The sequence below is a fragment of the Bombina bombina genome, chromosome 4 (genome assembly GCF_027579735.1).
Source record: "Bombina bombina isolate aBomBom1 chromosome 4, aBomBom1.pri, whole genome shotgun sequence".
In the NCBI taxonomy this organism is placed as follows: domain Eukaryota; kingdom Metazoa; phylum Chordata; class Amphibia; order Anura; family Bombinatoridae; genus Bombina; species Bombina bombina.
In genome coordinates, this window is record NC_069502.1 from 557,669,618 (window position 1) to 557,696,026 (window position 26,409).

Below are 26,409 nucleotides of genomic sequence, written 5' to 3' on the forward strand. Positions count from 1 at the left end.
ATTATCCCATACGTCACTAGCTCATGGACTCTTGTTAATTACATGAAAGAAAACATAATTTATGTAAGAACTTACCTGATAAATTCATTTCTTTCATATTAACAAGAGTCCATGAGGCCCACCCTTTTTTGTGGTGGTTATGATTTTTTTGTATAAAGCACAATTATTCCAATTCCTTATTTTATATGCTTCGCACTTTTTTTCTTATCACCCCACTTCTTGGCTATTCGTTAAACTGATTTGTGGGTGTGGTGAGGGGTGTATTTATAGGCATTTTAAGGTTTGGGAAACTTTGCCCCTCCTGGTAGGAATGTATATCCCATACGTCACTAGCTCATGGACTCTTGTTAATATGAAAGAAATGAATTTATCAGGTAAGTTCTTACATAAATTATGTTTTTCTGATTTTTCATCAGGATAAGGCGGTGTTGCGAACTTCTTTTGAATTTTTACCTAAAGTTGTGAATTCCAACAACATTAGTAGAGAAATTGTGGTTCCTTCATTATGTCCTAATCCTAAGAATTCTAAGGAGAAATCGTTGCATTCTTTGGATGTTGTTAGAGCTTTGAAATATTATGTTGAAGCTACTAAATCTTTCAGAAAGACTTCTAGTCTATTTGTTATCTTTTCCGGTTCTAGAAAAGGCCAGAAAGCTTCTGCCATTTCTTTGGCATCTTGGTTGAAATCTTTAATTCATCTTGCCCATGTTGAGTCGGGTAAAACTCCGCCTCAGAGAATTACAGCTCATTCTACTAGGTCAGTTTCTACTTCCTGGGCATTTAGGAATGAAGCTTCGGTTGATCAGATTTGCAAAGCAGCAACTTGGTCCTCTTTGCATACTTTTACTAAATTCTACCATTTTGATGTATTTTATTCTTCTGAAGCAGTTTTTGGTAGAAAAGTACTTCAGGCAGCGGTTTCAGTTTGAATCTTCTGCTTATGTTTTTCGTTAAACTTTATTTTGGGTGTGGATTATTTTCAGCAGGAATTGGCTGTCTTTATTTTATCCCTCCCTCTCTAGTGACTCTTGTGTGGAAAGATCCACATCTTGGGTAATCATTATCCCATACGTCACTAGCTCATGGACTCTTGCTAATTACATGAAAGAAAACATAATTTATGTAAGAACTTACCTGATAAATTCATTTCTTTCATATTAGCAAGAGTCCATGAGGCCCGCCCTTTTTTTGTGGTGGTTATGATTTTATATAAAGCACAATTATTCCAATTCCTTATTTTATATGCTTTCGCACTTTTTTTATCACCCCACTTCTTGGCTATTCGTTAAACTGAATTGTGGGTGTGGTGAGGGGTGTATTTATAGGCATTTTGAGGTTTGGGAAACTTTGCCCCTCCTGGTAGGTAGGAATGTATATCCCATACGTCACTAGCTCATGGACTCTTGCTAATATGAAAGAAATGAATTTATCAGGTAAGTTCTTACATAAATTATGTTTTTTGTCATTTATTATTCCGTTTTCCATCCATTTGCAAGTGGGTGCAATGCTCTGCTGACTTGTTACATACACTGTAAAAATTTTGTTAGTGTAACTGCCTTTTTTCACTATTTCAAATTTTGTCAAAATTTGTTTCTCTTAAAGGCGCAGTAACGTTTTTTATATTGCTTGTTAATTTGCTTTAAAGTGTTTTCCAAGATTGCTAGTCTCATTGCTAGTATGTACAAACATGTCTGAAACAGAGGATACTTGTTCATTATGTTTAAAAGCCATGGTGGAGCCCCATAGGAGAATGTGTACTAAATGTATTGATTTCACCTTAAACAGTAAAGATCAGTCTTTATCTATAAAAGAATAGTCACCAGAGGGGTCTGTCGAGGGGGAAGTTATGCCGACTAACTCTCCCCACGTGTCTGACCCTTCGCCTCCCGCTCAAGGGACGCACGCTAATATGGCGCCAAGTACATCAGGGACGCCCATAGCGATTACTTTGCAGGACATGGCTGCAATCATGAATAATACCCTGTCAGAGGTATTATCCAGATTGCCTGAATTGAGAGGCAAGCGCGATAGCTCTGGGGTTAGACGAGATAGAGAGCGCGTAGATGCTGTAAGAGCCATGTCTGATACTGCGTCACAATATGCAGAACCTGAGGACGGAGAGCTTCAGTCTGTGGGTGACGTCTCTGAATCGGCGAGACCTGATTCAGAGATTTTTAATTTTAAATTTAAGCTTGAGAACCTCCGTGTATTGCTTGGGGAGGTATTAGCTGCTCTGAATGACTGTGACACAATTGCAGTGCCAGAAAAATTGTGTAGGCTGGATAAATACTATGCAGTGCCGGTGAGTACTGATGTTTTTCCAATACTGAAAAGGCTTACAGAAATTATTAGTAAGGAGTGGGATAGGCCCGGTGTGCCCTTTTCCCCACCTCCTATATTTAGAAAAATGTTTCCAATAGATGCCACTACACGGGACTTATGGCAGACTGTCCCTAAGGTGGAGGGAGCAGTTTCTACTTTAGCAAAGCGTACCACTATCCCGGTTGAGGACAGATGTGCTTTTTCAGATCCAGGGGATAAAAAATTAGAGGGTTACCTTAAGAAAATGTTTATTCAACAAGGTTTTATTTTACAGCCCCTTGCATGCATTGCGCCTGTCACTGCTGCGGCGGCAATCTGGTTTGAGGCCCTGGAAGAGGCCATCCATACAGCTCCATTGACTGAAATTGTTGACAAGCTTAGAACTCTTAAGCTAGCTAACTCATTTGTTTCTGATGCCATTGTTCATTTGACTAAACTAACGGCTAAGAATTCCGGATTCGCCATCCAGGCGCGTAGGGCGCTATGGCTCAAATCCTGGTCAGCTGATGTGACTTCAAAGTCTAAATTACTCAACATTCCTTTCAAGGGGCAGACCTTATTCGGGCCTGGTTTGAAAGAAATTATTGCTGACATTACTGGAGGTAAGGGTCATACCCTTCCTCAGGACAGGGCCAAATCAAAGGCCAAACAGTCTAATTTTCGTGCTTTTCGAAATTTCAAGGCAGGTGCAGCATCAACTTCCTCTGCTTCAAAACAAGAGGGAACTTTTGCTCAATCCAAGCAGGCCTGGAAACCTAACCAGTCCTGGAACAAGGGCAAGCAGGCCAGAAAGCCTGCTGCTGCCTCTAAGACAGCATGAAGGAGCGGCCCCCTATCTGACAACGAATCTAGTAGGGGGCAGACTCTCTTCGCCAAGGCGTGGGCAAGAGATGTTCAGGATCCCTGGGCGTTGGAGATCATATCTCAGGGATATCTTCTGGATTTCAAAGCTTCTCCTCCACAAGGGAGATTTCACCTTTCAAGATTATCTGCAAACCAGATAAAGAAAGAGGCATTCCTAAGCTGCATACAAGATCTCCTTGTAATGGGAGTGATCCATCCAGTTCCGCGGACGGAACAAGGACAGGGGTTTTATTCAAATCTGTTTGTGGTTCCCAGAAAAGAGGGAACCTTCAGACCAATTTTGGATTTAAAGATCCTAAACAAATTCTTCAGTGTATCGTCATTCAAGATGGAAACTATTCGAACCATTTTACCCATGATCCAAGAGGGTCAGTACATGACCACAGTGGACTTAAAGGATGCCTACCTTCACATTCCGATTCACAAGAATCATCATCAGTTCCTGAGGTTTGCCTTTCTAGACAGGCATTACCAATTTGTAGCTCTTACATTCGGGTTGGCTACAGCCCCAAGAATTTTTACAAAGTTTCTGGGCTCACTTCTGGCGGTCCTAAGACCGCGAGGCATAGCGGTGGCTCCTTACCTGGACGACATCCTGATACAGGCGTCAAGCTTTCAAATTGCCAAATCTCATACAGAGATAGTTCTGGCATTCCTGAGGTCGCATGGGTGGAAAGTGAACGAAGAAAAGAGTTCTCTATCTCCTCTCACAAGGGTTTCCTTCCTAGGGACTCTAATAGATTCTGTAGAAATGAAAATTTACCTGACTGAGTCCAGGTTATCAAAACTTCTAAATGCTTGCCGTGTTCTTCACTCCATTCCGGCCCCACGGTGGCTCAGTGCATGGAAGTAATCGGCTTAATGGTAGCGGCGATGGACATAGTGCCATTCGCAGGCCTGCATCTCAGACCGCTGCAATTATGCATGCTCAGTCAGTGGAATGGGGATTACACAGATTTGTCCCCTCTACTAAATCTGGATCGGGAAACCAGAGATTCTCTGGTGGTTATCTCGGGCCCATCTGTCCAAGGGTATGACCTTTCGCAGACCAGATTGGACAATTGTAACAACAGATGCCAGCCTTCTATGTTGGGGTGCAGTCTGGAACTCCCTGAAGGCTCAGGGTTCATGGACTCAGAAGGAGAAACTCCTCCCAATAAATATTCTGGAGTTAAGAGCAATATTCAATGCTCTTCTGGCTTGGCCTCAGCTAGCAACACTGAGGTTCATCAGATTTCAGTTGGACAACATCACGACTGTGGCTTACATCAAGGGGGAACCAGGAGTTCCCTAGCGATGTCAGAAGTCTCCAAGATAATTCGCTGGGCAGAGACTCGCTCTTGCCACCTGTCAGCGATCCATATCCCAGGTGTAGAGAACTGGGAGGCGGATTTTCTAAGTCGTCAGACTTTTCATCCGGGGGAGAGAACTGGGAGGCGGATTTTCTAAGTCGTCAGACTTTTCATCCGGGGGAATGGGAACTCCATCCGGAGGTGTTTGCTCAATTGGTTCTCCGTTGGGGCAAACCAGAATTGGATCTCATGGTGTCTCGCCAGAACGCCAAGCTTCCTTGTTACGGATCCAGGTCCAGAGACCCAGAAGCGGCACTGATAGATGCACTAGCAGCGCCTTGGTTCTTCAACCTGGCTTATGTGTTTCCACCGTTTCCTCTGCTCCCTCGTCTGATTGCCAAAATCAAACAGGAAAGAGCATCTGTGATATTGATAGCGCCTGCGTGGCCACGCAGGACCTGGTATGCAGACCTAGTGGACATGTCATCCTTTCCACCATGGACTCTGCCTCTGAGACAAGACCTTCTAATACAAGGTCCTTTCAATCATCCGAATCTACTTTCTCTGAGACTGACTGCATGGAGATTGAACGCTTGATCCTATCAAAGCGTGGCTTCTCCGAGTCAGTAATTGATACCTTAATACAGGCACGAAAGCCTGTCACCAGGAAAATTTACCACAAGATATGGCGTAAATATCTTCATTGGTGTGAATCCAAGAATTACTCATGGAGTAGGGTTAGGATTCCTAGGATATTGTCCTTTCTCCAAGAGAGTTTGGACAAAGGATTATCAGCTAGTTCTTTAAAGAGACAGATTTCTGCTCTGTCTATTCTTTTACACAAGCGTCTGGCAGAAGTTCCAGACTTTCAGGCATTTTGTCAGGCTTTAGTTAGAATTAAGCCCGTTTTTAAACCTGTTGCTCCTCCATGGAGCTTAAACTTGGTTCTCAAAGTTCTTCAAGGGGTTCCGTTTGAACCCCTTGATTCTATTGATATCAAACTTCTTTCATGGAAAGTTCTTTTTCTGATGGCTATTTCCTCGGCTCGAAGAGTCCCGGAGTTATCTGCCTTACATTGTGATTCTCCTTATCTGATCTTTCATTCAGATAAAGTTGTTCTGCGTACAAAACCTGGGTTTTTACCTAAGGTGGTTTCTAACAAGAATATCAATCAAGAGATTGTTGTTCCATCATTATGTCCTAATCCTTCTTCAAAGAAGGAACGTCTTTTGCATAATCTAGACGTAGTCCGTGCCTTGAAGTTTTACTTACAGGCTACTAAAGATTTTCGCCAAACATCTAACCTGTTTGTTGTTTACTCTGGACAGAGGAGAGGTCAGAAGGCCTCGGCAACCTCTTTCTTTTTGGCTTAGGAGTATAATCCGTTTAGCCTATGAGACTGCTGGACAGCAGCCTCCTGAAAGGATTACAGCTCATTCTACTGGAGCTGTGGCTTCTACCTGGGCCTTTAAAAATGAGGCCTCTGTTGAACAGATTTGCAAGCCTGCAACTTGGTCTTCGCTTCATACTTTTTCCAAATTTTACAAATTTGATACTTTTGCTTCTTCGGAGGCTGTTTTGGGGAGAAAGGTTCTACAGGCAGTGGTTCCTTCCGTTTAAGTTCCTGCCTTGTCCCTCCCATCATCCGTGTACTTTAGCTTTGGTATTGGTATCCCACAAGTAATTGATGATCCGTGGACTGGATACACTTAACAAGAGAAAACATAATTTATGCTTACCTGATAAATTTATTTCTCTTGTAGTGTATCCAGTCCACGGCCCGCCCTGTCCTTTTCAGGCAGGTCTAAATTTTAATTAAACTACAGTCACCACTGCACCCTATGGTTTCTCCTTTCTCGGCTTGTTTCGGTCGAATGACTGGATATGGCAGTGAGGGGAGGAGCTATATAGCAGCTCTACTGTGGGTGATCCTCTTGCAACTTCCTGTTGGGAAGGAGAATATCCCACAAGTAATGGATGATCCGTGGACTGGATACACTACAAGAGAAATTTATCAGGTAAGCATAAATTATGTTTCTTTCATGTAATTAGCAAGAGTCCATGAGCTAGTGACGTATGGGATATACATTCCTACCAGGAGGGGCAAAGTTTCCCAAACCTCAAAATGCCTATAAATACACCCCTCACCACACCCACAAATCAGTTTTACAAACTTTGCCTCCCGTGGAGGTGGTGAAGTAAGTTTGTGCTAGATTCTACGTTGATATGCGCTCCGCAGCAGGTTGGAGCCCGGTTTTCCTCTCAGCGTGCAGTGAATGTCAGAGGGATGTGAAGAGAGTATTGCCTATTTGAATTCAATGATCTCCTTCTACGGGGTCTATTTCATAGGTTCTCTGTTATCGGTCGTAGAGATTCATCTCTTACCTCCCTTTTCAGATCGACTATATACTCTTATATACCATTACCTCTACTAATTCTCGTTTCAGTACTGGTTTGGCTTTCTACTACATGTAGATGAGTGTCCTTGGGTAAGTAAATCTTATTTTTGTGACACTCTAAGCTATGGTTGGGCGCTTTTATATAAAGTTCTAAATATTTGTGTTTAAACATTTATTTGCCTTGATTCAGGATGTTCAATATTCCTTATTTCAGACACAGTTTCATTATTTGGGATAATGCATTTGAATAATCAATTTTTTTCTTACCTTAAAATTTGACTTTTTTCTCTGTGGGCTGTTAGGCTCGCGGGGGCTGAAAATGCTTCATTTTATTGCGTCATTCTTGGCGCGGACTTTTTTGGCGCAAAAAAAATTCTAAGTTATTTCCGGCGTCTTACTTGTAACCGGATGTGGCGTCATTTTTGGCGCTAAAAGCATTTAGGCGCCAAATAATGTGGGCGTCTTTTTTTGGCGCTAAAAAATATGGGCGTCATTATTGTCTTCACATTATTTAAGTCTCATTGTTTATTGCTTCTGGTTGCTAGAAGCTTGTTCATTGGCATTATTTTTTTTCCCATTCCTGAAACTGTCATTTAAGGAATTTGATCAATTTTGCTTTATATGTTGTTTTTTCTATTACATATTGCAAGATGTCTCAGATTGACCCTGGATCAAAAGCTACTTCTGCAAAAACGCTTAACTGAGTTCAGTTCTACCAAAGCTAAGTTCATTTATTTTAAATGTTATAAATGTTTATCTTTAGCTATGGTTTGTAATAAGTTATTATGATATACTTTTACATGCAGAATCCATTAGTAATTATGCTTTATTGCCATTCTTACATTTTATGTACAAGAAATATTTAAAAGATTTATAAGAAATATTTTTCTGATTCTATTTTAAAGGCTTTGTCTGACTTTGTGCCTTCTAATAAAATTTTTAGGTCTCTCTCACTTCTTTTTTAATTATTGAAGTTTCAAATGACCAAAAACATATTGTTTTATCCTTCTCTGATGATGTTTTTTCTCTTTCAGAATTTTCTTCATCAGATATTGACACTAACAAATCTACTTTTTTATTATTTCTTTATTAAAGTACATTTGTTCTTTGTTGAAAAGGTGTTGATTATTTTGGATATTAAGGTAACTAGTTCTTTAAGACTAGCTGACACTATTTCTGCTTATTTATTCTTCTGTGTTTTCAGAAGTTTTCTTTCCAATTCCTCATATTAGGGAATGGAATAGGCTGAGAATTTTCTTTTATTCCTTCTTCTAAGGTTTTAAACTATATTCTTTGCCAGCAGTTAAATTCAATTTGGAGGGTTCTCCAATTTATTGGGGCTATCTCTACTCCTACTAATTATGCTATTGTTTCTATAGCAAAATAGTATTTATTTTCCTTTAGATGGTTGTATCTTATTTATGGAAAATTATTTAGTTTCAGGTACTTTTCTTGGTCCTGTGATTTATTTGGATGTTGCAATTGCTTCATTTTTGTTCTGTTTACTTTAAGATCAAGTATCAGATTATGATTTATTTTAGCATTCTTAAGGGACAACATTTACTAGACTAGGTGCTGTTGCATTTGTCTTGTTGTTTTGCATTTATTGATTATGCAAGTCCACTGTATTGACTGTTCCTTTAACTGGTCTATCATGCTAATAATTTCATTTGTGTCTTCATTTTATTGAATATTTTCGCAAATGAGGGTTAATCTGTCTTTAGATATTTTAGCTAGAAGAATTTTGTGATTTTTAAAAAAAAAAAAATCAATTTTTCTTTTGTTCTAAGATAATCAATTATTTGTTTTATAATTGGATTCCATTGTTAACTGTTACTCTGGGCTTCAAGATTGAGTTCTAAGACTAAAACTTTAAGTTTATACTAGTTTGGTTGTTCTTATTAAGGAACGAATTCCTGAGTTCTTTCCCAAGTAACATGTTTATAATTGGGGTTCGAAATCAGCTCCCTAATATTGCGATGTACGTGCCGTATTCCAGCTTGGCTGGTAAAGGGCAGGTTAAGACTTCTTTGAAATTTATTTGGTTCTATTTTGTCCAAATTTCTTTGATTTTATTCCAGTAAGGCTAACACTTTCTTTTAGTGTGTTTCTGTCCTATATATTTTGGGTACTGTTGAAGCATGGCTGGGCACCCATGGGGTTCAAGCGCTGCTCAGACCTGGAATCTTCTGGGGTATTTCTTCCAGTTCCTTTTTTAGGAACCGGGTTTGGAGTTTTATTCAAACTATTTTGCCTTTTTATGGTCATTGATAGCATTATTTGTTTTCATTAGATACAATAAATGCATATTTTCATTTTTCTGTTTTCATTCAGATTATTTTCTGAGGATGCGGAATCTCATATGATTCACTTGCCCTTCAGGACATAGTTAGAGGATCTTTTTTTCGAAAGCTCTTGATTCCTCACACAAGGGTCACCTTTTTTAGGTTTCCAGATAGTTTGTGTCACTGTCTTTGTCTCTATCAGACAAGGGATAATTCTATTGGGTTCCGTCTGTCGGTACCTTTAGTCTCTATTATTTCCTTCAGTTGCTATATATGCATAGAAGTTTAGGTCTTATGGCCACAGCATTGGATTCAATTCCCTTTGCTCATTTTCACTAGAAAGAACCTTTCCAGTCTTTTATGAGTGTTGTTTCTTCTAGAACATGGTTGGAGGATCAATTTACCAAAAAGTTTGTTGATTCCTCAGACAAGGGTAACCTTTTTAGGTTTCCTGATAGATTCAGTGTCCTTGACTCTGTCTCTGACGGACAAGAAATTGGTTTCAGCTTGTCGAAACCTTCAGTCTCAATCTTTCCCTTCGGTAGCCTTATGCATGGAAATTCTAGGTCTTATGACTGCTGCATTGGACGCGGTCCCCTTTGCTCGTTTTCATATGCGACCTCTTCAGCTCTGTATGCTGAACCAGTGGTGCAGGGATTATACAAAGATATCTCAATTAATATCTTTAAAACTGATTGTACGACACTCTCTGACGTGGTGGACAGACCTCCGTCGTTTAGTTCAGGGGGCTTCTTTTGTTCTTCCAACCTGGACTGTGATTTCAACAGATGCAAGTCTGACAGGTTGGGGAGCTGTTTGGGGGTCTCTGACAGCACAAGGGGTTTGGGAATCTCAGGAGGTGAGATTACCAATCAATATTTTGGAACTCCGTGCAATTTTCAGAGCTCTTCAGTCATGGCCTCTTCTAAAGAGAGAGTCGTTCATTTGTTTTCAGACGGACAATGTCACAACTGTGGCATATGTCAATTATCAAGGAGGGACTTACAGTCCTCTGGCTATGAAAGAAGTATCTCGAATTCTGGTATGGGCGGAATCCAGCTCCTGTCTAATTTCTGCGGTTCATATCCCAGGTATAGACAATTGGGAAGCGGATTATCTTAGTCGCCAAACGTTACATACGGGCGAATGGTCTCTTCACCCAGAGGTATTTCTTCAGATTATTCAAATGTGGGGACTTCCAGAAATAGATCTGATGGCTTCTCATCTAAACAAGAAGCTTCCCAGGTATCTGTCCAGATCCAAGGATCCTCAGGCGGAGGCAGCGATGCATTGTCACTTCCTTGGAAGTATCATACTGCCTATATCTTTCCGCCTCTAGTTCTTCTTCCAAGAGTAATTTCCAAGATTCTAAATGAGTGCTCGTTTGTTCTGCTGGTGGCTCCAGCATGGCCTCACAGGTTTTGGTATGCAGATCTTGTCCGGATGGCCACTTGCCAACCGTGGACTCTTCCGTTAAGACCAGACCTTCTTTCACAAGGTCCTTTTTTCCATCAGGATATCAAATCCTTAAATTTGAAGGTATGGAGATTGAACGCTTGATTCTCAGTCATAGAGGTTTCTCTGACTCTCTGATTAATACTATGTTACAGGCTCGTAAATCTGTATCTAGGAAGATATATTATCGAGTCTGGAAGATTTACATTTCTTGGTGTTTTTCTCATCTTTTTTTCTTGGCATTCTTTTAGAATTCCTAGAATTTTACAGTTTCTTCAGGATGGTTTGGATAAAGGTTTGTCTGCAAGTTCCTTGAAAGGACAAATCTCTGCTCTTTCTGTTCTTTTTCACAGAAAGATTGCTAGTCTTCCTGATATTCATTGTTTTGTACAAGCTTTGGTTCGTATAAAACCTGTTATTAAGTCAATTTCTCCTCCTTGGAGTTTGAATTTGGTTCTGGGGGCTCTTCAAGCTCCTCCGTTTGAACCTATGCATTCGCTGGACATTAAATTACTTTCTTGGAAAGTTTTGTTTCTTTTGGCTATCTCTTCTGCTAGAAGAGTTTCTGATTTATCTGCTCTTTCTTGTGAGTCTCCTTTTCTGATTTTTCATCAGGATAAGGCGGTGTTGCGAACTTCATTTAAATTTTTACCCAAGGTTGTGAATTCTAACAACATTAGTAGAGAAATTGTGGTTCCTTCATTGTGTCCTAATCCTAAGAATTCTAAGGAAAGATCGTTGCATTCTTTGGATGTAGTTAGAGCTTTGAAATATTATGTTGAAGCTACTAAAAATTTCCGAAGGACTTCTAGTCTATTTGTTATCTTTTCCGGTTCTAGGAAAGGTCAGAAGGCCTCTGCCATTTCTTTGGCGTCTTGGTTAAAGTCTTTGATTCATCATGCTTATGTCGAGTCGGGTAAAACTCTGCCTCAAAGGATTACAGCTCATTCTACTAGGTCAGTTTCTACTTCCTGGGCGTTTAGGAATGAAGCTTCGGTTGATCAGATTTGCAAAGCAGCAACTTGGTCTTCTTTGCATACTTTTACTAAATTCTACCATTTTGATGTGTTTTCTTCTTCTGAAGCAGTTTTTGGTAGAAAAGTACTTCAGGCAGCTGTTACAGTTTGATTCTTCTGCTTATAATTTCAGTTTTTTTCATTATAAGATTTAAATTTTATTTTGGGTGTGGATTATTTTCAGCGGAATTGGCTGTCTTTATTTTATCCCTCCCTCTCTAGTGACTCTTGCGTGGAAGATCCACATCTTGGGTATTCTTTATCCCATACGTCACTAGCTCATGGACTCTTGCTAATTACATGAAAGAAAACATAATTTATGTAAGAACTTACCTGATAAATTCATTTCTTTCATATTAGCAAGAGTCCATGAGGCCCACCTTTTTTTGTGGTGGTTATGATTTTTTTGTATAAAGCACAATTATTCTAATTCCTTATTTTTTATGCTTTCGCACTTTTGTCTTATCACCCCACTTCTTGGCTATGCGTTAAACTGATTTGTGGGTGTGGTGAGGGGTGTATTTATAGGCATTTTGAGGTTTGGGAAACTTTGCCCCTCCTGGTAGGAATGTATATCCCATACGTCGCTAGCTCATGGACTCTTGCTAATATGAAAGAAATGAATTTATCAGGTAAGTTCTTTTTTTTCCTCTTAAAGGCACAGTACCGTTTTTGAAAACTGTTTTTTTTTTCATTAAATAGTGTTTCCCAAGCTTGCTTGTCTCATTACTAGACTGTTCAACATGTCTGACATTGAGGAAACTCATTGCTCAATTTGTTTAGAAGCCATTGTGAAACCCCCTCTTAGAATGTGTCCCACTTGTACTGATATGTCTATAACTTGCAGACAGCATATTTTGAGTTTGGCAATGGATGATTCTCAGACAGAAGGAAATCAGGTTTTGCCATCTAGTTCTCCCCAAGTGTCACAACCAGTAACGCCCGCACAAGAGACGCCAAGTACTTCTAGTGCGTCTAATTCTTTCACCTTGCAAGATATGGCCTCAGTTATGAATACTACCCTTACTAAGGTTTTATCTAAACTGCCAGGATTGCAAGGGAAGCGCAGTAGCTCTGGGTTAAGAACACATGCTGAGCCTTCTGACACTTTAGTTGCCGTATCCGATACTCCCTCACAATGTTCTGAGGTACTGATGAGGGATTTGCCATCTGAGGGAGAGATTTCTGATACAGGAAGGTTACTCCCTCAGACAGATTCAAATATGACGGCATTTATATTTAAGCTAGAACACCTCGTTTATTGCTTAGGGAGGTTTTAGCGACTCTGGATGATTGTGACCCTATTGTAGTTCCAGAGAAATTGTGTAAAATGGACAAATATTTAGAGGTTCCTGTCTACACTGATGTTTTTCCGGTCCCTAAGAGGATTTCGGCCATTGTTACTAAGGAGTGGGATAGACCAGGTATTCCGTTCACTCTCCCTCCTGTTTTTAAGAAAATGTTTCCCATATCTGACACCATGAGGGACTCATGGCAGACGGTCCCTAAGGTGGAGGGAGCTATTTCTACTCTGGCTAAGTGCACAACTATACCTATTAAAGACAGTTGTGCTTTCATTGATCCTATGGATAAAAAATTAGAGGGTCTCCTAAAGAAAATTTTTGTTCATCAAGGTTTTCTTCAACCGATAAATATTCTGGAATTAAGAGCTATATTCAATGCTCTTCAGGCGTGGCCTCAGCTGGCTTCGGCCGGATTCATCAGGTTTCAGTCGGACAACATCACGACTGTAGCTTACATCAATCATCGGGGGGAACAAGGAGTTCCTTGGCAATGATAGAAGTTTCCAGGATAATCCGATGGGCAGAGACTCATTCTTGCCATCTATCAGCGATCTATTTCCCAGGGGTAGAGACCTGGGAGGCAGATTTTCTAAGTCGTCAGACTTTTCATCCGGGGGAGTGGGAGCTCCATCCGGAGGTGTTTGCTCAACTGGTTCAGCTATGGGGCACACCAGAATTGGATCTGATGGCATCTCGTCAGAACGCCAAACTTCCTTGTTACTGATCCAGGTCCAGGGATCCTCAGGCAGTACTGATAGATGCTCTAGCAGTACCCTGGTCGTTCAACCTGGCTTATGTGTATCCACCGTTTCCTCTCCTTCCTCGTTTGATTGCAAGAATCAAACGGGAGAGAGCTTCAGTGATTTTGATAGCACCTGCGTGGCCACGCAGGACTTGGTATGCAGACCTAGTGGACATGTCCTCTCTACCACCATGAACTCTGCCACTGCGACGGGACCTTCTGATTCAGGGTCCGTTCAAGCATCCAAATCTAATTCCTCTGCAACTGACTGCTTGGAGATTGAACGCTTGATTTTATCAAAGCGGGGTTTCTCTGAGTCGGTCATAGATACCTTGATTTAGGCTCGAAAGCCTGTCACCAGGAAAATCTATCATAAGATATGGCGTAAATATCTTTTTCTTTCATGTAATTAGCAAGAGTCCATGAGCTAGTGACGTATGGGATATACATTCCTACCAGGAGGGGCAAAGTTTCCCAAACCTCAAAATGCCTATAAATACACCCCTCACCACACCCACAATTCAGTTTTTACAAACTTTGCCTCCGATGGAGGTGGTGAAGTAAGTTTGTGCTAGATTCTACGTTGATATGCGCTCCGCAGCAAGTTGGAGCCCGGTTTTCCTCTCAGCGTGCAGTGAATGTCAGAGGGATGTGAGGAGAGTATTGCCTATTTGAATGCAGTGATCTCCTTCTACGGGGTCTATTTCATAGGTTCTCTGTTATCGGTCATAGAGATTCATCTCTTACCTCCCTTTTCAGATCGACGATATACTCTTATTTATATACCATTACCTCTGCTGATTCTCGTTTCAGTACTGGTTTGGCTTTCTACAAACATGTAGATGAGTGTCCTGGGGTAAGTAAATCTTATTTTCTGTGACACTCTAAGCTATGGTTGGGCACTTTGTTTATAAAGTTCTAAATATATGTATTCAAACATTTATTTGCCTTGACTCAGAATGTTCAACTTTCCTTATTTTTCAGACAGTCAGGTTCATATTTGGGATAATGCACTTGAATTAATCAATTTTTTCTTACCTTCAAAAATTTGACTCTTTTTTCCCTGTGGGCTGTTAGGCTCGCAGGGGCTGAAAATGCTTCATTTTATTGCGTCATTCTTGGAGCTGACTTTTTTGGCGCAAAAAATTCTTTTCCGTTTCCGGCGTCATACGTGTCACCGGAAGTTGCGTCATTTTTTGACGTTATTTGGCGCCAAAAGTGTCGGCGTTCCGGATGTGGCGTCATTTTTGGCGCCAAAAGCATTTAGGCGCCAAATAATGTGGGCGTCTGATTTGGCGCTAAAAAATATGGGCGTCGCTTTTGTCTCCACATTATTTCAGTCTCTTTTTTTCATTGCTTCTGGTTGCTAGAAGCTTGTTCTTTGGCATTTTTTCCCATTCCTGAAACTGTCATTTAAGGAATTTGATCAATTTTGCTTTATATGTTGTTTTTTCTCTTACATATTGCAAGATGTCTAACGTTGCATCTGAGTCAGAAGATACTACAGGAAAATCGCTGTCTAGTGCTGGATCTACCAAAGCTAAGTGTATCTGCTGTAAACTTTTGGTAGCTATTCCTCCGGCTGTTGTTTGTATTAATTGTCATGACAAACTTGTTAATGCAGATAATATTTCCTTTAGTAAAGTACCATTGCCTGTTGCAGTTCCTTCAACATCTAAGGTGCAGAATGTTCCCGATAACATAAGAGATTTTGTTTCTGAATCCATAAAGAAGGCTATGTCTGTTATTTCTCCTTCTAGTAAACGTAAAAAATCTTTTAAAACTTCTCTCCCTACAGATGAATTTTTAAATGAACATCATCATTCTGATTCTGATGACTCTTCTGGTTCAGAGGATTCTGTCTCAGAGATTGATGCTGATAAATCTTCATATTTATTTAAAATGGAATTTATTCGTTCTTTACTTAAAGAAGTACTAATTGCTTTAGAAATAGAGGATTCTGGTCCTCTTGATACTAATTCTAAACGTTTAGATAAGGTATTTAAATCTCCTGTGGTTATTCCAGAAGTTTTTCCTGTTCCTAATGCTATTTCTGCAGTAATTTCCAAAGAATGGGATAAATTGGGTAATTCATTTACTCCTTCTAAACGTTTTAAGCAATTATATCCTGTGCCGTCTGACAGATTAGAATTTTGGGACAAAATCCCTAAAGTTGATGGGGCTATTTCTACCCTTGCTAAACGTACTACTATTCCTACGTCAGATGGTACTTCGTTTAAGGATCCTTTAGATAGGAAAATTGAATCCTTTCTAAGAAAAGCTTATCTGTGGTCAGGTAATCTTCTTAGACCTGCTATATCATTGGCTGATGTTGCTGCAGCTTCAACTTTTTGGTTGGAAACTTTAGCGCAACAAGTAACAGATCATGATTCTCATGATATTATTATACAAAGAACAAAAGCCTAATCCTTCATCCTCAGGAGCAGTTTCAGTTTGGAAACCATCTCCGGTCTGGAATAAATCCAAGCCTGCTAGAAAGGCAAAGCCTGCTTCTAAGTCCACATGAAGGTGCGGCCCTCATTCCAGCTCAGCTGGTAGGGGGCAGGTTACGTTTTTTCAAAGAAATTTGGATCAATTCTGTTCACAATCTTTGGATTCAAAACATTGTTTCAGAAGGGTACAGAATTGGTTTCAAGATGAGACCTCCTGCAAAGAGATTTTTTCTTTCCCGTGTCCCAGTAAATCCAGTGAAAGCTCAAGCATTTCTGAATTGTGTTTCAGATCTAGAGTTGGCTGGAGTAATTATGCCAGTTCCAGTTCCGGAACAGGGGATGGGGTTTTATTCAAATCTCTTCATTGTACCAAAGAAGGAGAATTCCTTCAGACCAGTTCTGGATCTAAAAATATTGAATCGTTATGTAAGGATACCAACGTTCAAGATGGTAACTATAAGGACTATCTTGCCTTTTGTTCAGCAAGGGCATTATATGTCCACAATAGATTTACAGGATGCATATCTGCATATTCCGATTCATCCAGATCATTATCAGTTCCTGAGATTCTCTTTTCTGGACAAGCATTACCAGTTTGTGGCTCTGCCGTTTGGCCTAGCTACAGCTCCAAGAATTTTTACAAAGGTTCTCGGTGCCCTTCTGTCTGTAATCAGAGAACAGGGTATTGTGGTATTTCCTTATTTGGACGATATCTTGGTACTTGCTCAGTCTTTACATTTAGCAGAATCTCATTCGAATCGACTTGTGTTGTTTCTTCAAGATCATGGTTGGAGGATCAATTTACCAAAAAGTTCATTGATTCCTCAGACAAAGGTAACTTTTCTGGGTTTCCAGATAGATTCAGTGTCCATGACTCTGTCTTTAACAGACAAGAGACGTCTAAAATTGATTTCAGCTTGTTGAAACCTTCAGTCACAATCATTCCCTTCGGTAGCCTTATGCATGGAAATTCTAGGTCTTATGACTGCTGCATCGGACGCGATCCCCTTTGCTCGTTTTCACATGAGACCTCTTCAGCTCTGTATGCTGAATCAATGGTGCAAGGATTACACAAAGATAACTCAATTAATATCTTTAAAACCGATTGTTCGACACTCTCTAACGTGGTGGACAGATCACCATCGTTTAATTCAGGGGGCTTCTTTTGTGCTTCCGACCTGGACTGTAATTTCAACAGATGCAAGTCTCACAGGTTGGGGAGCTGTGTGGGGATCTCTAACGGCACAAGGAGTTTGGGAATCTCAGGAGGTGAGATTACCGATCAATATTTTGGAACTCCGTGTAATTTTCAGAGCTCTTCAGTTTTGGCCTCTTCTGAAGAGAGAATCGTTCATTTGTTTTCAGACAGACAATGTCACAACTGTGGCATACATCAATCATCAAGGAGGGACTCACAGTCCTCTGGCTATGAAAGAAGTATCTCGAATTTTGGGTTGGGCGGAATCCAGCTCCTGTCTAATCTCTGCGGTTCATATCCCAGGTATAGACAATTGGGAAGCGGATTATCTCAGTCGCCAAACGTTGCATCCGGGCGAATGGTCTCTTCACCCAGAGGTATTTCTTCAGATTGTTCAAATGTGGGAACTTCCAGAAATAGATCTGATGGCGTCTCATCTAAACAAGAAACTTCCCAGGTATCTGTCCAGATCCCGGGATCCTCAGGCGGAGGCAGTGGATGCATTATCACTTCCTTGGAAGTATCATCCTGCTTATATCTTTCCGCCTCTAGTTCTTCTTCCAAGAGTAATCTCCAAGATTCTGAAGGAATGCTCGTTTGTTCTGCTGGTAGCTCCAGCATGGCCTCACAGGTTTTGGTATGCGGATCTTGTCCGGATGGCCTCTTGCCAACCGTGGACTCTTCCGTTAAGACCAGACCTTCTGTCACAAGGTCCTTTTTTCCATCAGGATCTGAAATCCTTAAATTTAAAGGTATGGAGATTGAACGCTTGATTCTTGGTCAAAGAGGTTTCTCTGACTCTGTGATTAATACTATGTTACAGGCTCGTAAATCTGTATCTAGAGAGATATATTATAGAGTCTGGAAGACTTATATTTCTTGGTGTCTTTCTCATCATTTTTCTTGGCATTCTTTTAGAATACCGAGAATTTTACAGTTTCTTCAGGATGGTTTAGATAAGGGTTTGTCCGCAAGTTCCTTGAAAGGTCAAATCTCTGCTCTTTCTGTTCTTTTTCACAGAAAGATTGCTATTCTTCCTGATATTCATTGTTTTGTACAAGCTTTGGTTCGTATAAAACCTGTCATTAAGTCAATTTCTCCTCCTTGGAGTTTGAATTTGGTTCTGGGAGCTCTTCAAGCTCCTCCGTTTGAACCTATGCATTCATTGGACATTAAATTACTTTCTTGGAAAGTTTTGTTCCTTTTGGCCATCTCTTCTGCCAGAAGAGTTTCTGAATTATCTGCTCTTTCTTGTGAGTCTCCTTTTCTGATTTTTCATCAGGATAAGGCGGTGTTGCGAACTTCTTTTGAATTTTTACCTAAAGTTGTGAATTCCAACAACATTAGTAGAGAAATTGTGGTTCCTTCATTATGTCCTAATCCTAAGAATTCTAAGGAGAAATCGTTGCATTCTTTGGATGTTGTTAGAGCTTTGAAATATTATGTTGAAGCTACTAAGTCTTTCCGAAAGACTTCTAGTCTATTTGTTATTTTTTCCGGTGCTAGAAAAGGCCAGAAAGCTTCTGCCATTTCTTTGGCATCTTGGTTGAAATCTTTAATTCATCTTGCCTATGTTGAGTCGGGTAAAACTCCGCCTCAGAGGATTACAGCTCATTCTACTAGGTCAGTTTCTACTTCCTGGGCGTTTAGGAATGAAGCTTCGGTTGATCAGATTTGCAAAGCAGCAACTTGGTCCTCTTTGCATACTTTTACTAAATTCTACCATTTTGATGTATTTTCTTCTTCTGAAGCAGTTTTTGGTAGAAAAGTACTTCAGGCAGCGGTTTCAGTTTGAATCTTCTGCTTCTGTTTTTCATTAAACTTTATTTTGGGTGTGGATTATTTTCAGCAGTAATTGGCTGTCTTTATTTTATCCCTCCCTCTCTAGTGACTCTTGTGTGGAAAGATCCACATCTTGGGTAATCATTATCCCATACGTCACTAGCTCATGGACTCTTGCTAATTACATGAAAGAAAACATAATTTATGTAAGAACTTACCTGATAAATTAATTTCTTTCATATTAGCAAGAGTCCATGAGGCCCGCCCTTTTTTTGTGGTGGTTATGATTTTGTATAAAGCACAATTATTCCAATTCCTTATTTTATATGCTTTCGCACTTTTTTATCACCCCACTTCTTGGCTATTCGTTAAACTGAATTGTGGGTGTGGTGAGGGGTGTATTTATAGGCATTTTGAGGTTTGGGAAACTTTGCCCCTCCTGGTAGGAATGTATATCCCATACGTCACTAGCTCATGGACTCTTGCTAATATGAAAGAAATGAATTTATCAGGTAAGTTCTTACATAAATTATGTTTTTGGTGCGAATCCAAGGGCTACTCATGGAGTAAGATCAGGATTCCTAGGATTTTGTCCTTTCTCCAAGGATTGGAGAAGGGGCTATCAGCTAGTTCCTTAAAGGGACAGATATCTGCTTTATCAATTCTACTGCACAAGCGTCTGGCAGATGTTCCAGACGTTCTGTCAGGCTTTATTTAGAATCAAGCCTGTGTTTAAACCTGTTGCTCCGCCATGGAGTTTAAATTTAGTTCTTAATGTTCTTCAAGGGGTTCCGTTTGAACCCATGCATTCCATAGATATTAAGCTTCTATCTTGGAAAGTTCTTTTTGTAATTGCTATCTCTTCAGCTCGAAGAGTTTCAGAGCTATCTGCTTTACAATGCGACTCGCCTTATCTTGTTTTCCATGCTGATTAGGTGGTTTTGCGTACCAAACCTGGGTTCCTCCCTAAGGTTGTTTATAACAGGAATATCAATCAGGAAATTGTTGTTCCTTCCCTGTGTCCTAATCCTTCTTCCAAGAAGGAACGTCTGTTGCACAACTTGGACATGGTTCGTGCCTTGAAGTTTTATTTGCAGGCAACCAAAGATTTTCGCCAATCATCTTCTTTGTTGTCTATGCTGGAAAGCGTAGAGGTCAAAAGGCTAGGGCTACCTCTTTCCTTTTGGCTGAAAAGCATCATCCGTTTGACTTATGAGACTGCTAGACAGCAGCCTCCTGAAAGAATTACAGCTCACTCCACTAGAGCGGTGGCTTCCACGTGGGCTTTTAAAAATGATGCTTCTGTTGAACAGATTTGTAAGGCTGCGACTTGGTCTTCGCTTCATACCTTTTCCAAATTTGATACTTTTGCTTCTTCGGAGACTATTTTTTTGAGAGAGGTTTTGCAGGCAGTGGTGCCTTCCGTTTAGGTTCCTGTCTTTTCCCTCCCTTCATCCTTGTCCTAAAGCTTTGGTATTGGTATCCCATAAGTAAGGATGAATCCGTGGACTCGGTACATCTTGAAAAAGAAAACAAAATTTATGCTTACCTGATAAATTTCTTTCTTTTGCGATGTACCAAGTCCACGGCCCGCCCTGTCTATTCAAGACAGATAGTATTCTTTATGTAAACTTCAGTCCCCTCTGCACCTTATAGTTTCTCCTTTTCTTCCTTGGCCTTCGGTCGAATGACTGGGGGGTGGAGTTAAGGGGGAGCTATATAGACAGCTCTGCTGTGGTGCTCTCTTTGCTATTTCCTGTCAGGAAGGACAATATCCCACAAGTAAGGATGAATCCGTGGACTCGGTACATCGCAAAAGAAAGAAATTTTATCAGGTAAGCATAAATTTTGTTTTTACTTTTTTGCTTCTTCGGAGGCTATTTTTGGGGGAAGTTCTTCAAGCAGTGGTGCCTTCTGTTTAGGTATCTGTCTTGTCCCTCCCGTTCAACCGTTTCCTGTAGCTTTGGTATTGTATCCCACAAGTAAAGGATGAATCGGTGGACTCGTCGTATCTTATAAAAGAAAAGGAAATTTATGCTAACCTGATAAATTGATTTTTTTCTATGATACGAGTCCACGGCCCGCCCTGTCAATTTTAAGACAAATTATCTTTTTTTATTTAAAACTTCAGTCACCTCTGCACCTTTTAGTTTCTCCTTTTCCTTCCTATACCTTCGGTCGAATGACTGGGGGTGGAGTCAAGGGAGGAGCTATATAGACAGCTCTGCTGTGGTGCTCTTTGCCACTTCCTGTTAGCAGGAGGATAATATCCCACAAGTAAAGGATGAATCCGTGGACTCGTCGTATCATAGAAGAAATCAATTTATCAGGTAAGCATAAATTTACTTTTATTATTTATAAAAGTCAGTAGGGCTGCAGTTTATTTTTATAGAAATTCAGGGGACCACATGGCATATTTTCCTAACCGCTTCCCATGCGGTTATACAAACGTCCATCATGGACGTGGCCTATTTCACGCACTCAGACGCGCAGTTTACTCTGACTGAGAAGGCAGCAGGCATTTAGCTCCGGTGGGGCCTAGAGTTGAGATCTGTTGACCGGATCATTGTCGAGTCATTTTCGCAGTACCCTGGGGCAGGTGAGGTGCAGGGGTCATTTTTTTCTATTAACATATATTTTGTGATTAAAATGCTTATTAGAGGGTAGATTCATCATTTACCTATAGGGTGCAATAATTTTTGGGCCAATTGAGTTATTATATTTGTTTTAGCGTTTTCAATCGCTTTAAGCAGTTTAAGAAAAATGTTTGCGCTTTTTATCTCTTAAAGGTGCAGTACCTTTTTCTTTTTCAAGGTGTACTGAGTCCACAGATTCATCCTAACTTGTGGGATATTGTCCTTCCTGACAGGAAGTAGCAAAGAGAGCATCACAGCAGAGCTGTCTATATAACTAAGCAGGAAGGGTAAAGAGAAGAGGTGTTAAACTGTTAGTTTTTATATTATCTTCAATTAAGAGTTTGTTATTTTTAAATGGTACCGGTGTTGTACTATTTGCTCTCAGGCAGGATTTAGATTAAGATTTCTGCCTGGAGGATGATGATCTTAGCATTTGTAACTAAGGTCCACTACTGTTCCCACAGAAGCTGAGGAGTACAGGAAAACTTCAGTGTGAGGAACGGTTCTTGCTATACAGCAATGAGGTATGTTCAGTCATTTTTCTATAGGGACTGTGTTAACTCAGAAAGGCTGACAGTATCCCCTTTAGGGGAAGGGTAAGCAGTAATCCTAGGGGTAAGAGGTTTTACTAGCTTGCATAAAGGGCTTATTTTGTTTATTTATTCTGGGCACTCAGTTTGTATGAGAGATATGGAGGACAAACGTTTGGGTGTTCTGGGAGTAACGTTCTTTATTGGGACTTTTGCAGAGCGTTCATTTGGCTTATATTGGGGTTACTATAACCCACATGGCTTCAAGCAAGGTTTTTTTTTTGGCTTTGGGTAGGCCCCAGCCACATCGAGTGTGGTGGGCGGGGCCTATTTTCGCGCCTCTGTTGCGCATTTAGTTGTACTGGCAAGCAGCAAGAAACTTCTCTTGAGGCCCTGATATTCATCCTGAGGGCCTAATCAAAGCTTTGATATCCCTTTATCGTTCCCTAAGGGCAGGTAGGGCCACAGCAGAGCTGTGGCAAGGTGCTAATAGGGGTTTAAACCGGTTTTAGACATTTTGTGATCCGGTTTTGTTAATTGGGGGTGCATTGCTTATTTTCTTGGGGTGCAATCCTCCTAAAGCTTGCTTGTCTCATTACTAGCCTGTTCAACATGTCTAACATTGAGGAAACTCATTGCTCAATTTGTTTAGAAGCCATTGTGGAACCCCCTCTTAAAATGTGTCCCACTTGTACTGATATGTCTAACTTGCAGACAACATATTTTGAGTTTGGCCATGGATGATTCTCAGACAGAAGGAAATCAGGTTTTGCCATCTAGTTCTCCCCAAGTGTCACAACCAGTAACGCCCGCACAAGCGACGCCAAGTACTTCTAGTGCGTCTAATTCACCTTGCAAGATATGGCCTCAGTTATGAATACTACCCTTACAGATGTTTTATCTAAACTGCCAGGGTTGCAAGGGAAGCGCAGTAGCTCTGGGTTAAGAACACATGCTGAGCCTTCTGACACTTTAGTTGCCGTATCCGATACTCCCTCACAATGTTCTGAGGTAGGGATGAGGGATTTGCTATCTGAGGGAGAGATTTCTGATTCAGGAAGGTTACTCCCTCAGACAGATTCAGATATGACGGCATTTAAATTTAAGCTAGAACACCTCCGTTTATTGCTTAGGGAGGTTTTAGCGACTCTGGATGATTGTGACCCTATTGTAGTTCCAGAGAAATTGTGTAAAATGGACAAATATTTAGAGGTTCCTGTTTACACTGATGTTTTTCCGGTCCCTAAGAGGATTTCGGACATTGTTACTAAGGAGTGGGATAGACCAGGTATTCCGTTCGCTCCCCCTCCTGTTTTTGAGAAAATGTTTCCCATATCTGTCACCATGACGGTCCCTAAGGTGGAGGGAGCTATTTCTACTTTGGCTAAGCGCACAACTATACCTATTGAAGACAGTTGTGCTTTCGTTGATCCTATGAATAAAAAATTAGAGGGTCTCCTAAAGAAAATTTTTGTTCAAGGTTTTCAACTTCAACCTATTGCATGCATTGTTCCTGTAACAACTGCAGCTGCCTTTTGGTTTGAGGCTCTAGAAGAGGCTCTTCAGGTGGAGACCCCACTAGATGTTGTTCTGGACAGAATTAAGGCTCTTAAGCTAGCTAATTCTTTTATTACAGACGCCGCTTTTCATCTCGCTAAGTTAGCGGCAAAGAATTCAGGTTTTGCCATTTTAGCGCATAGAGCGTTATGGCTTAAGTCCTGGTCGGCTGATGTGTCATCTAAATCCAAGCTTTTGAGCATCCCTTTCAAGTAAGACCCTATTCGGGCCTGCACTGAAAGAGATCATTTCAGACATTACTGGAGGAAAGGGTCATGCCCTTCCCCAAGATAAGTCAAATAAGTCAAGACCTAACCAGGCTTGGAACAAGGGTAAACAGGCCAAAAAGCCTGCTGCTGCCACTAAGAGAGCATGAAGGGGTAGCCCCCGATCCGGCACCGGATCTAGTAGGGGGCAGACTCTCTCTCTCTTTGCTCAGGCCTGGGCAAGAGACGTTCGGGGCTCTTGGGCCGTAGACATTGTAACCCAAGGGTACCTTTTAGATTTCAAAGATTCTCCTCCAAGGGGGAGGTTCCATCTTTCTCAATTGTCTGTAAACCAGACAAAAAGAGAGGCGTTCTTACGCTGTGTAGAAGTCCTTTTTTGCCATGGGAGTGATCTGCCCCATTCCAAAAGCAGAACAGGGACAAGGTTTATACTCCAAACTGTTTGTGGTTCCCAAAAAAGAGGGAACCTTCAGACCTATTCTAGATCTCAAGATCCTAAACCAATTCCTAAGAGTTCCATCCTTCAAGATGGAGACCATTCAGACTATTTTACCAATGATCCAGGAGGGTCAATATATGACCACCGTGGATTTAAAGGATGCGTATCTACACATTCCTATCCACAAAGATTATCACCAGTTCCTCAGGTTTGCCTTTCTGGACAGGCATTACCAGTTTGTGGCTCTTCCCTTCGGGTTGGCCACGGCGCCAAGTATCTTCACAAAGGTGCTAGGGTCCCTTCTGGTGGTTCTAAGGCCACGGGGCATAGCAGTGGCGCCTTATCTAGACATCCTAATTTGAGCGTCGAATTTCCAACTAGCCAAATCTCATACGGACTTAGTGTTGGCCTTTCTAGCATCTCACGGGTGGAAGGTGAACGTGAAAAAGAGTTCTCTTATTGCTCTCACAAGAGTTCCATTCCAGGGAACTCTGATGGATTCGGTGGACATGAAAATTTTTCTGACGGAGGTCAGGAAAACAAAGATTTTAACCACCTGCCGAGCTCTTCATTCCTTTCCTCGGCCGTCAGTGGCTCAGTGTATGGAGGTAATCGGACTTATGGTAGTGGCAATGGACATAGTTCCATTCGCTCGCTTGCATCTCAGACCACTGCAACTATGCATGCTCAAACAGTGGAATGGGGATTATGCAGATTTATCTCCTCAGATAAATCTGGATCAAGAGACCAGAGACACTCTTCTTTGGTGGTTGTCACAGGATCACCTGTCCCAGGGAATGTGTTTCCGCAGGCCAGCAAGGGTTATAGTGACGACGGACGCCAGCCTTCTGGGCTGGGGTGCAGTCTGGAATTCCCAGGGTTTGTGGACTCAGGAGGAGGCCCTCCTACCGATAAATATTCTGGAATTAAGAGCGATATTCAATGCTCTTCAGGCGTGGCCTCAGCTGGCTTCGGCCGGATTCATCAGATTTCAGTCGGACAACATCACGAATGTAGCTTATATCAATCATCAGGGGGGAACAAGGAGTTCCTTGGCGATGATAGAAGTTTCCAGTATAATCCGATGGGCAGAGACTCACTCTTGCCATCTATCAGCGATCTATATCCCAGGGGTAGAGAACTGGGAGGCAGATTTTCTAAGTCGTCAGACTTTTCATTCGGGGGAGTGGGAGCTCCATCCGGAGGTGTTTGCTCAACTGGTTCAGCTATGGGGCACACCAGAATTGGATCTGATGGCGTCTCATCAGAACGCCAAACTTCATTGTTACAGGTCCAGGGATCCTCAGGCAGTACTGATAGATGCTCTAGCAGTACCCTGGTCGTTCAACCTGGCTTATGTGTTTCCACCTTTCCCTCTCCTTCCGCGTCTGATTGCCAGAATCAAACAGGAGAGAGCTTCAGTGATTTTGATAGCACCTGCGTGGCCACGCAGGACTTGGTATGCAGACCTGTAGGACATGTCATCTCTGCCACCATGGACTCTGCCACTGCGACAGGACCTTCTGATTCAAGGTCCGTTCAAGCATCCAAATCTAATTTCTCTGCAACTGACTGCATGGAGATTGAACGCTTGATTTGATCAAAACAGGGTTTCTCTGAGTCAGTCATAGATACCTTGATTCAGGATCGAAAGCCTGTCGCCAGGAAAATCTATCATAAGATATGGCGTAAATATATTTTTTGGTGCGAATCCAAGGGCTACTCATGGAGTAAGATCAGGATTCCTAGGATTTTGTCCTTTCTCCAAAGATTGTTCCCTAAAGGGACAGATATCTGCTTTATCAATTCTACTGCACAAGCGTCTGGCAGATGTTCCAGACGTTCAGTCGTTCTGTCAGGCTTTAGTTAGAATCAAGCCTGTGTTTAAACCTGTTGCTCCGCCATGGA